Raw genomic sequence first — 14,097 nt, 5'->3', positions numbered from 1 at the left:
TAGTAGATAACTTATTTCATCGTCACTGGGACAAATCGATTGAAACATTCACTCGTGCGGAGTCAGAATCCGCTTTAAGTTGAAATGGAATATTCACTCTTACAATTCGGAGTGGCGCTTCAAGTGAATTTTCACTCGTTTCACGAAGTAAAGTGAGACTTTATTTCGCGAAATTTCGAAAAAACGAAAGTCGCGCGCGTGCGCGCGCAGAAGCATATAAAATCGTGGCAGATTAAAAGGAAAAGTGCGATTGACCTTCTCGGTCCTCATTATTCTCTTATTAATTAATGAAAGAACACAAGGCGTATGAGGGCCGAGCGCGCAAGAAGTTCACCGATTAGACAAGCTATCGCGGTCTGACGAACCGCGATCCACCAATCGCGAGTGCCGTCGAGTCGCGTTCTCAGCGCGAAAAACATTCGACAGATCCGCGAAAGACTTTGACGTATATCTCGCAGGAGATTGCAATTGCTCCCACGGCAAACATCAACCTCTACGGACGGACGGACGAAAATAAACGCGCGATATAGCCTTACATGCGCGAGCAGATCGAGAGCGATCTACGGCCAATGATCCATCTTGCAGTCATTACTGCAATCGGACGCCGCGATTTTTTTCAGCGGTTATTAAGGTCAAAGTATGTATTTTTGCAATGGGCGGACTTTATTCTAAATGTATATTGGACACTAAATCTGCCTGTTTGATTCCCAAGGTAAAAACAACGTGACGCTCGTATAAGAGAAAAGAAATTCGGAATTAAGGGATACTTAATGCTCGTTTTGCATCCAATATAAAGATCCTGGATCGCATTTCGTTGAAAGTTAGTTACGTGAATTCTCCCGCCCGTGGAAGTTTACACACAAACGGAACGAGATGACAATAACAGACGGAAATAAGTTTCTGTTGCTTCTTGGATTCGCGGCCAAGCAACAAGCGAACGTCATTTGAATTTCAACTTGGACTGACATCGACATGGGCCGACAGCATTCGGAATTTAGATGTCTCACTTGGTGGCCAACAGTTAAACGTTTTTTCTGCAATGTACAATACTGCGAATATTTTTTGCTCATGTTGAGCACGCGTTCGACTCGCGTCGACGAGGATATATTTCAACGGAGCATTCTACGAGGGGAAGGTCTAATTAGCAGTAAGAAGAAAGTACGGTACTTCAGTTCTTTTCGCCCGTGGTCTTTTTCCGATATATTCACTTTCACACCAGCTTGCAAATACCAAATCGTAACATCTATTAACAACTGAAGTTGCGTCTTTGAATTTCACGTCGATTTAGATTTAGTTTAAGTTGCCAATGTGTTATAAGACGATATATAGTCGAGAGCGAATCGCGGTTCGAATACTTTTTTGGATGCAATTCGCAACACAGCATATGTCCAACGAGGGAGCTTAATTTCTGGAGAATTTTTTAAAAATAAGCTCTCTTATTAGATCATTAATTGCATTTGAAAGTTTACTTAAAATATGTTCAAACTATTTCACTTCCAAGTGTACACTTGGTTTTGCGGATGCTTTATTATCGATATATCGATAGATATTAAAAGTTTTCGGCTAGCCGCAATCAATTTAACAACATATTTTTCATGATTATTGATTAATGCAGAAAACGGAAAATGGTATTTATAAAGCAGAAGTGACATTTTGACAGCTAGATGTTTCAAATGTGTCAGAGGATTATCCACTTACACGTAAGACATTTTCAACAGAGAAAGAAGTTATTAAGAAAGAGTAATGATAATTAATAAGAAGTTAATATACTTTCCGCTCAAAAAGTACCTGGAATTGTTCATTTAAATGACTTGTCTTTATATTTTAAAATCCTTTTGTAATTGGTACTACTGTATTTAACTTCCATACAGAATTAGAGCGTGATCTGTCAATTAGTTTATTCGTGGCAGCTGTTTATGTCAGTTGACTTCTGATACTATCTGCGATTTTTACGAATATTGTGGAGTAAAGAGATTGTCTTAAATTTTGTGTTTTCAACGGAGTTTCTCGTGCCGACGCGTTGAAAATGCTACAAAAAGCATATGGGGATAACTGTATTTAAAAAATACAGACGTATGAGTGATATAAATTGCTCAAAGAGGGTCATATAACTGTCAAAAACTTACTTCGTTCTGTGGTCGCTCATCCATCCACATCAAATATGGACGAAAACGTTAAAAGAATGAAGAAATTAGTGTTCGAAAATCATATAAGTGAAAGAGAGATTGCTGTCGAGTTTAACATATCAAATGGCTCTGTCTATACCATTTCGACCGAAAACAACTCATGGATTTTGCAATACAATAATGCACCATCGGACACATCGCTTCTCGTATGTAACTATTTGACCAAATACTCAACTAACATCATTCCTCAAGCACTCGCCAGATATGGTACCCAGTGACTTTTCTGTTCCCAAAACTCAAATTATCGCTTCGTTAGTGAACGTTTTGAGATGACTGACAAGGAAGGTTAGGGAACACGGAAATTCAAAAAATTTTGAAACTTTATGTAGAAATAAAGTAGTTCATCCGTAGTGTAATATTATATTTTGTTCGAATTCCACTCTGAGGAGGTGAAACAATCTTTCGAAAAAAAATTATTTTCATTTTTAGCATATATCTTTTAAAGCATAAGGCATATGCAAAAATGGTTTATATGAAAGATATAATGTGTTTTATATTCTTTGCAACTGTGTATTCAGATTTTGCAAAACTGACACATTTTTCAAACCACCTCCCCCCTCCTCATTACTTTCAAAAATTTTGAAGTTATTCTTAGAGCAAAAATAAAGAGTGTTGTATATCAAATTCATCCATATAACAATAGAAACTGGAGGCGATTACATTTTTTAATTATAATTACATAGTGCTATAGGCGCCGCGCTATAAGTATGCGCTTTTGAATTACGCTGTACTCGATAACTGCGTCTTGTTATCAAGTTGATATTTTCCCATACTACAAGATAATAAGAACTTAACTTTAATGACATTGTAACATATTACATAAGATATGAACAAGAGCAGAGATTAATTTGCTTGTATATGTAATATACATGTAATATGTAATGTATATGGAATATGTAAAAATAATAATATGTGTGTGCCAAGGGACAGGGATGCTGTGGATAAGGACGTATCATTCTCTATATGCTGACAAAAGCTTACCTTGCATGTAAGATAATCTTGGTAGGATTTGAATGGTAGGAAGGTACTCTTAAAAAAAATATTACTTCAATATTGTTTATTTGTCTGTTCTACATGTAGTATGCTATATGAACATCACTAATCACACAGCACTAGATAATTCATACGTCCTACTACAATTTTTGAAGCAGATGGTAAATTAATGTTTAAGGATAGGTATAAAACAATGTATGAATGTTAAAGAACATAAAATCCTTTTCAACTGTAAACAAACTAAATTTTTTCAATTGTAAACAAATTAGACTGCAATAAAGTAAGAGGAATTGTCTTATTTATTAAACATGTTCTTGACGCTGTCATGGTTAGATCTTACAATTGATCACCAAACTAAAAATAATGTGTTGAAATTGCAACTAAATTTTTTCAATTGTAAACAAATTAGACTGCAATAAAGTAAGAGGAATTGTCTTATTTATTAAACATGTTCTTGACGCTGTCATGATTAGATCTTACAATTGATCACCAAACTAAAAATAATGTGTTGAAATTGCAATTATTGTTGCATAATTATTTCTCATCGTTCAGTTTACAAAATTTATTTAAATATATATGTTTTAAAAATGGATAAGTATACCGAGAAAATCGAAAGAATTTCCAACTCCTCTTGAATTTTGTTCCGAAAGCTATTTGAATGTAGCATAAAAAAGTTGAGAAAATTAAGCACACACATGTTGTTATTTTTACATAAGCAATTAATCTCTACTCTTGTTCATATTTTATATAATATTGCAATGTCATTAGGATTAAGTTCTTATCATCTTGCAGTATGGGAAAATATCAACTCGATAACAAGACGCAGTTATCGAATACAGTGCAATTCAAAAGCGCCTACTTACAGAGCGGCGCCTATAGCTCTATGTAATTATAATTAAAAAATGTAATCGCATTCAGTTTCTATTGTTATATATAGATGAATTTTATATACGATACTCTTTATTTTTGCCCTAAGAACAACTTAAAAATTTTTGAAAATAATGAAGAGGGGAGAGGTGGTTTAAAGATTTTTCAATTTTGCAAAATCTGAATATACAGTTACAAAGAGTACAAAATGCACTACAATTTTCATATAAACCACTTTTGCATATGCCTTGTACTTTAAAAGATATATGCTAAAAATGAAAATGATTTTTTTTTTGGAAGAATGGTTTCACCCTCTCAGAGTGAAATTCTGCATGAACAAAAAATAGTTTTGCATTACGGATGAACTACTTTACTTCTAACTACTTTAATTCTGAAACAAAGTTTCAGAATTTTTTGAATTTCCACGTTCCCTAACCTTCCTTATGAGGCAGTAAAAGAGAATTCGCTGAAGGAACTCAAGCTCAAATCAAAATCAACCTATGAAAAGTGTTTTGAAAATTGGATCAAGCGTTGGCATATGTGTATTGCACAGAATGAAAACTATTTTGAAGGCAACAAAATAAATTTACCTGAATAATTGGATATTTTTTTATGTTTTATTGTCTGATTCCGAGTATTTTCTGAGTAGAAAGTATAAAATTAATTATCGCATGCATTTTTGTTCTGCACATTCTTTGTAGTATTGTAGTATTTCAGTAGTTTAAATGCATAACTGAAATCTTATACGATTGGCTGAAAACTTTTAGTAATTATCGATATATTCAGCAATAGGGCATTCGCGAAACTCACTATTGGATAGAAAAATTGTAATTTTTTGCGTAACTTCAAAACATATATCTTTTGTCCAATGGAAAAATTGTAACTATTAGAAATCAAATTTTTTTATTAAACTGGATGGATATGTACTGAAATTTACACAAAAAATATTCAGACAACTTCTTTGTTTACGACTGTACATAGATTTGCATAACAGATTTCACAACATTTCATATTTTTCCTAATGAAGTTAGAAGCGCATCAAATAGTTATGATTAGAAGAAGTCTGTTCTTCATAGGCTTGCGTAAATATACAGATAAGAATATACCAAGTTTTACAAAAGTAACGGACCTTTCCTCTATCTCAGAATCTATCCATTATAGGGAAAAATGACCCGAACAAAAGTTTTAGGGTTCATAAAGTTCTGTTCTTTTGTAGCCTCAAATTTGACATTGATTTCGACCTTGAAGGTCATTTGAAGGTCAACTTACGTTTTTTAAACGGGAACGCTAAAATATTTCGAAAAATATGAAAGATGCGAAAAAATGTTTGATACAAAAGTTGTAGGGCTTAAAAAAATCTATTTAGTAGTTATATCAGTTTGACCATAGGTGGCGTTGCTAAGGTCATATGAAGGTCAACTTTGTTTTTTTAAATAGAACTCCCTATTTTTTATTAGAAATTCTTGTCTTATCTCAAGAGTTTTCCAAAACATTATAATGAAGTAATTTTTTATTAAGTTCTTTCCGAGTTATGACGCTTGAAAGTTACAGTACCGCCGGCATTAGCATTATCCAAAGTGTACCGTGCAGAGGTGCGATTAAAGATGCTTCTCGGTCCATATATTCTAAAAACGAGTTGCGCTCGCTCGTATCTCGCTCTTTGTCTCTTTTGTTTCTTTTCCGATTATAATATCACATTTTTCTCTGAAAAATGTTGACCGAAAAAAAAGAATATTGAAGAACTTATTTATCGAGGATTTGGTGATCGTATTAGATTACGAGGGCGGTCCGATAAGTACTTAGCCTCACCGCCCGATGGCGCCACTATCGCAAGAGAAATTTACTATCGTGTAGTACATTCTCGTAGACGGCTACTGTCGAAATTTCAGCCGAATCGGACTCGTAGTTTTGTTTTGACCGCGTGTGGAAGCGAGCGTGTCCGCGGATTTTAGAAAAATGGAAAAAGAGCAATATCGGTCGGTGATTCGATTCTTGTTTTTGGAAGGGAAATCGCGCAGCGAAATCAAAGAGCGCTTGGATGCTGTGTACGGTGACTCTTCTCCTTCGATGGCGACCGTCAAAAATTGGTTTAACGAGTTTCAACGTGGTCGCACGTCGGTTTTTGATGAGCCACGCCCAGGTGCCCCGAAAACGGCTACCACGGAGGATAACATGACAAAAATCCACGATCTCGTATTGGCAGACCGCCGATTGAAGGTGCGCGAGATAGCTGAGACAGTAGGCATCTCAAAAGACCGCGTGGGTCATATCCTGCATGAAATTTTGGGCATGAGAAAGTTGTCGGCGCGATGGGTGCCGCGTTTGCTCACTCCGGACAACAAGCGCAACCGTGAGACCACTTCAGAGCAGTGTTTGACGCTGTTTAAGCGCAATCCGAAGGAGTTTCTGCGTCGTTTCGTGACCGTCGACGAAACATGGATCCACTGGTACACTCCAGAGACCAAGGAACAGTCGAAACAGTGGATTTCACCCGGCGAACGTGCTCCGAAGAAGGCGAAGACTGTCCTATCGGCTGGAAAGGTGATGGCCACCGTTTTCTGGGATTCACAAGGTGTGATCTACATCGACTACCTGGAGAAGGGCAAAACGGTCACAGGGCTGTACTATGCCGAATTATTGGGCCGATTCGATGCCGAATTGCAGAAAAAACGGCCCCATTTGGCGAAGAAAAAAGTGCTTTTCTACCATGACAACGCACCGGCTCACACCTCCGCCCTCGCCACGGTCAAATTGGTCGAATTGGGCTATGAACTGCTGCCCTATCCACCGTATTCTCCAGATTTGGCCCCGTGCGACTTCTTTTTGTTTCCAAACTTGAAAAAGTCACTCACCGGGCAGAAATTTGAGTCGAATGAGGAGGTCATCGCCGCCACGGAGGCCTACTTTGCAGACCTCGAGAAAATGTATTTTTCAGACGGGTTAAAGAAGTTGGAGCATCGCTGGGTCAAGTGTATCGAACTAAAAGGAGACTATGTTGAGAAATAAATCGCCACTTTTCCAAAATTTTCGTTTTTCTTTTGTAGGCTAAGTACTTATCGGACCATCCTCGTATATCAAGTAGTGAAGCTATTCAATGTTACACATCCTGATTTCGATCCTATTTCTAAATCCACTGTTTGTAGAACAATGACTCGTTTCTTTTTAAACGGGAACAGTTAAGGATCGATCTTGCAGTGGAAGGCCAAAATCCGCAACTAATGATGATGAGATTTTTGATGTTCTCCAATCATTTCAGGAAAATCTTCATTTGTCCGTATCAAAAACAGCACAAGCCCATGATATCAGTGAAGGCAGTATTTCTAACATTTTAAAAAAGCATAAATATCCGTATAAAATTGTTATCGTTCAAGAACTTATGGAAGATGATTTTGATAGAAGAATTCAGTTTTGTGAAGAATTGATGCATCGGTGTGATGATAATGTTAACTTTTTGAATTTTGTTATTTTTACTGATGAAACCACTTTCCAAATAAATGGTGCTGTTAATCGCTACAATTGTAGATATTGTAGTGACGAAAATCCACATTGGATAAGTGATCTTTGCACACAATATCCACAAAAATTGAATGTTTGGACAGAGATCTATAGTCGCGGTATTATAGGCCCATTTTTCATAGATGGTGATTTAAATACTGAAAAATATGAAAATTTATTGCGAGATCATATTATTCCTGAAATGGAAAATTTATTTGACGCAAACATGCAAAACGTTTGGTTCCAGCAAGATGGTCCGGGAGCATTGAAGTTGAACAAAAAAGGCTGAGAATTAAGTTGTACACCTAATAGATAAGAATATGTATTACATAGATAAAAATAAAGATACTTATGTTTCTGTTAAATTCTCCGTGGCAGTTGTGACATCAAATACCTCCTATATTATCATTCCAATTTTTGTCATAACAAATTATCGTGCAAACTCGAGTGATAGCTCGCGATTGTGACTATTTGATATGGTTTTAAATTTATTGGAAAAAATGTCTGGAAACCATGTAAATAGCTGTATATAAGCAAAATAAATAAACCGAATGGCGGTCGAGCCAGACAACGCGAAATATCGAATTTCCGCCTTAAACTGAATATTTTAATTAGTGACAATATTTCAGTTTATCATAATTGCATCCATTTCCCTTAACAAATCAACTAATATGCATCCATATTTTGTTTAAATATATAGGTATTTTTATTTTCAATTTGATTATCGGTTATAAGAAGTTCCGAATAAAATTAAAAGCCATGGCTGAATTCTAAAACATTAACATAATTGTTAGTATGTTACTGATGGTGAAAGTTTTAATAATTATTTGCCGAAATCTTAGAAGTTGATGGATAAAATGTCTGTTTATTAAATTTGCGTAGTTATTTTTTAACCTTTTCAAAATTAAACTGTTATAAGAAAACTATTATAAGAAAAATAAAATTAAACTGCCATGTCATGGCACTTCAATTATTTTTGAAAAAATATTAATCACTTTTGAAAAAATATAAATAAATTATATTTTTATAAATTAAAAATATAAAATTATTAGAATTATCCCAAATATTTATATTTCCCTATATAATTAACTTCGGGTATTTTATTTAAGACGTGCAAATGCATTTATGTGTTTTATACATATGTTGTTAATTTATTAATTTGTTTTTACAATAAAGTTATTTGGTCATTAATTGGGCCTTCGATTTATCGCGAATTAATTTTGCCTAAATTAATAATATATACATTTATAAAATATATATACATTAAAATATATATACATTTAAAAAAATAATATATACATTTATAATATATACATTTATATATAATTTATATTCTTATGTTGGTATTTAGCTTAATTCGAATCGTCCGATTATAGGATAATTTGTAATCTATGTTCTCATTCGTGTTGGATAACATTGATATCGAGGACGAATAATGCAAGCGAAGATTAATGATACTGAGAAACACGAGTGAACGAGTGAGTAGCATTGCGCAATGCGATAACGACAATGATATTTGATCGATCGATCGATCGATCGTGTTTGAGCGCGTGGAAAGGATCGATCGATAGATCGAGGCCGCGTAATCGCGGCTATGTCAGCTATCCTCCCTCGACCATCGATGTCGTTATCGCAGGCAATTAAAGTACATTCACCGCTCCTTAGTCGTATTGTACCATGTTCTAGCCGCGTATGTCCTGTCTTTCTCGTTGCGTACCAGCTACCGTCATTCGTTTAAATAATGATAGCATCAATTTCCGTGCCACGTCGTTGCTCGCGATTATCTGCTTAGAGTGACATTTTCCAGAATTCGTCGAATTGTCAGTGTGTCCATATGTTGGTATACTGTACGCAATAAACTGATAAGTTGCGTAAGATAGAAAAATAGAGAGAATTATTTCGAGGGATCGTTCTTGACATTTTTCGAAGCGAAATTCTACTTCGAGCAAATCGTGATAGTAAAGTTACTCGAATTCGAATGACTTTTAACTCATAGAGTGAATTATCTCTCACGTACTGTCATTATACGCACTCTAGATATATTATAGATAGATAGTGAATATTTTCATTGGAAATTAAAGATATGGATCTGATATACAGGGTGAGGAAAAAATACCAGGACTCCGAAATATATCGAAAAATATAATTTTTATAAAAAAATGTTTCAGACAAAAGTTATAGGGTTTCAAGTAACGCATTACATAGCAATATCAGTATGACCTTGAATAGCGTTGTCAAGGTCACGTGAAGATCTTAAATTTCTTAAATGTAATCCCCTATTTTTCATTATATATTCTTGTATCTTATCTCGGTGGCTTTCCAAAACATTATAACTAAATGTTTTTAAGTTAAGTATTTTTTAAATTGCAAGACTTAAAAGTTGCAATACCGTCGGCATTAACATTACCCAAGGTGTACCGCGTGGAGGTTGTATAGTTGGATTTACACCTCTTTTGTGTACGGGTGTATGTGTGTATGCGCGCGCGCACGGGCGCGCGACTTGTGTCCTCGTATGTACATACAACATACATATTTTTATTTAAATGTGTGTAAATACCGCTACGTGTTTCTGAGCGTTTACATTCATAATAAATGCTCAAATTGCTGGCTATTAACAGTCTGACAATGAACCAGTCTAATGTTAAAATTGGAAATAGGGTTATCGCACACGAAAATGGAAATAGCAAAATCGATGATGCACCTTACACGCACACACACACACACACACACACACACGCACACACACATACACACACACACACACACGCACACGCACACGCACACACGCACACGCACACACGCACACGCACACGCACACGCACACGCACACGCACACGCACACGCACACGCACACACACATGCACGCACAAAGGGGTATAAATCCGACCATACAACCTCCATGCGGTACACCTTGGGTAATGCTAATACCGCCGGTACTGTAACTTTTAAATCTTGTAACTCGCAAAATATTTAACGAAAAGACATTCAGTTATAATGTTTTGGAAAGCTCTTGAGATAAGAATATGCAATGAAGAAAAATAGGGGATTCCATTTAAGAAATTTAAGATGACCTTTACGTGACCTTGAAAACGCTATTTAAGGGCATACTGATATTGCTATGTAATGCGTTACTTGAAACCCTATAACTTTTATCTGAAACATTTTTTTATAAAAATTATATTTTTCGATATATTTCGGGGTACCGGTATTTTTTTTTCACCCTGTATAATAGACAGATCGGACTGTAGTGAACTTAATTAATACATATAATTAACTTTAATGAAGTTATATTGTTTTAAAGGATTAGAGAAATTACTTTTTAAAAATAACTTGTTAAAAGTAACTCCCTGAGATAAGTAGTATAATTATTGTTATCTTTACTCAAGAAACAACGAGTCTACGCTACAATTTCAATTATTTTTTCATTCAGTTTTGAAAACCTTTTTATGATTTAGTATTATATACAGGATTATATATAGTATATACTGGACAAAATAAAATACGCATCTTGAACATTTTTACATTTGCATGAATAATTCGGCAGTAGAATAAGAAATAGAATAATAATATATTCAGACAAAAAAAGGTTTCTTAGTTTACTTTTAAGTTTTAAATGAAAAAAGTTCTATAAAGATTAAAAATCCCTCAATAGTCAAATTTATTACATTTATTATCTCGCTTACTTTGAACAACATAAAGTACACACTGGAATATTTATGTATCTTCATTAGTAAGATTACGTATAGACTTCTCGGTGCTGTTGGAAATAAAAGGAGCTATATAACCTAATATCACAAAAATATTACTTCTCTATATGACAATATAGTAGTAATATAGTAGAAATATTATTACATTATTACAGTAATATCACAATAATATTAAAATATCCGCCGAAATGCATCACAGACAAAAAAAGGTTTCTTAGTTTACTTTTAAGTTTTAAATGAAAAAAGTTCTATAAAGATTAAAAATCTCTCAATAGTCAAATTTATTACATTTATTAGTAATTATTAGTAAATATTAGTAATATTAGTAATATACTACAGTAATATTGTGATAATATATCACAGTTATATTGTAGTGATATGTCATAATAATATTATTGTAATACTATGAAGTTATAGAATATTCTTACGGAAAAAAAACACTCAAATATTGAATGTTTACACTCAATTGTTCGAATTTACTTTCAAATGTGAGTATATACATTCAAATTTAAGTACTTTTTGCATAAGAGTTAATTTTATATTAGTTAATCTAATATTAGATTTGAAATGTTATCGTTGAAATGTTATCTTTATTGTTCATATTGTTTTATAAAAAACATTGTGCAAATCACAACATCTTGGAATAATTATAGCAAAGCAAAATAGATCTATAGAATCTTGGCTTTGTCAAAATATTAGCACAAAAGCTTATAAAACTCCATACTACAATAAATTTATTATCTTATTAATACTGCATCCAATTTCACCTACAACTACTAGATGCATAATAAATTTACTTTGATCACATTTTATTCTTGGAAGTTAATTATATGTGTTTCATCTATGTGATTTTATGATGTTACGAATGTATTTTCATTAATTATATTTTTCATTAATTATTAATAATAATTAAAATTAATAATAATTAAATGTATATTGCAGAGTTTATATGTGTATATACAGTCGTGGACACAATTAAATGGACAGGTATCACAAATAACAAAAGGTTAATTTAATTTAACTAATAATGTCAAAAAATCAAACCTTTATTGCTTATTTAAATTAACGAAGTATAATTTGACAAAATGTAAAGAAGGAAAAATCAATTGTAACAAATAATATATTAGAATTTTTATTGACTAATTAATGATAATAACATAAAACTGCACATAGTCAAAATTAAATGGACACTTTATACAAAATAAGTATTAATATAATACTTTGTATCGTAGCCTTTTACTTTTATTACTGCTTGTAAACGTCGTGGCATACTTTCAACAAGTTTTTCCAGATAATATTTATCAATTCTTTGAAATTTTAGTTGCAATTCATTTAAAAACTTTTCTTTATTATTGCGTTTTTTTTTAATGGAATCTCTGCATCCAATAAATTCCATAAATTTTCTATTGGGTTAAGTTTCGGACTTTGTGGAGGCCATTCAAGAACTACTATTTTACAATTCTGGAAAAATTGTTTCGTTTTCTTTGCTGTGTGCTTGGGACCATTGTCTTGCTGAAACATTCGTTCCCTATCAAAATCCATTTTTAGAATTGATTCTTTTAAGTTTTCATTTTAAATGTCAATATATTTACCAGCATTCATGATTCCATCTATAGGTATTCAATTTCCAATCCCATACTACGAAAAACAAGCCCATATCATTATTGCACTTCCTTCATACTTGACTATTGGTACAACATATCGCTTCTTTAGAGCTTCATTCGGTTTCCTCTAAATGTGTGCTCTCCTTTTTTATTCAATAATTCAAATTTACTTTCATCGCTCCATATTTTTCGTTTCCGAAATGATAATGGCTTATTTATATATTTTTTTGCAAAAGCTAAACATTTCTTTTTATGCACTTTATTAATGTATGATTTACGTCTACTTACATAACTTTTTAAACTCACCTCTTTTAATCTTCGCCTCACAGTTCTTGAAGATATGTTTAATTGTAGTGCAACAATGTTTCGTGACATTATCGATGGGTTACGTTGAGCTTCTCTCACAGTTCTTCTATCATCGCATTTGTATTATGTCTCCATCCCCGACCATGTATATTTTCGACAATATTAAGTTGTAAATATTTTGTATAAATTTTATGAACTGCGCTTTTCGAAACTTTATACTTTTCGGCTATTTTACGATAACTTAGCTTATTTTTGCAGTCTGAAATAATTAGATTTCGCAGATGAACGGAGAACTCTTTTTTTTGCTTAGACATGTCTGTTTATTAATTTTAATTGTACTGGTACAAGGATCAACGTACACTCAGGTCGCAATAACATCACATATTAAGGTCATTCTACAATACGTGTCGTAAGTTGTAAGCCGTAAGAATTGGCGAATCACAGTCGATTATTACAAAAATAATCGGTTATAATTGGTCAGTTCTTACGGCTTACAACTTACGACATGTATTGTAGAATAACCTTTAGGTAAAGCTCAATATTTGTTTATATTGTTCTCCTTTGAATATAAAATTTTCTGTTTATCCACTTAATTTTGTCCAAGGTCTAAGTGCTAACCATATGAAAAAATATATGTAAACAGTTATAGAAACACCGTTTTTACAAATATATATACTAAATTAATGTTCTTTCATGTCGACAAGAATATTTTACGTTCAAAATTTAAAATTTATTTACAACATTGGAATGAAACAGAGGTTCGCCAAAATTTATGCAGTGTCTACTTAATTTTGTCCACGACTGTATATGTCTGCTATTATTAGGTTATTGCAGATGAAATGGTCGTTTTTCAAAATTCAAATTTCCCGGCCGAGTAGTTCAGCTCTTTTCATGCAGCTGTCGTTGCATGCGTGATATTTGAAAAGTATATGCCCCACA

Source organism: Harpegnathos saltator, unplaced genomic scaffold (assembly GCF_003227715.2).
Source record: "Harpegnathos saltator strain DR-91 unplaced genomic scaffold, Hsal_v8.6 scaffold0, whole genome shotgun sequence".
Lineage (NCBI taxonomy): Eukaryota > Metazoa > Arthropoda > Insecta > Hymenoptera > Formicidae > Harpegnathos > Harpegnathos saltator.
Note: the sequence above shows the minus strand (reverse complement) of the source record.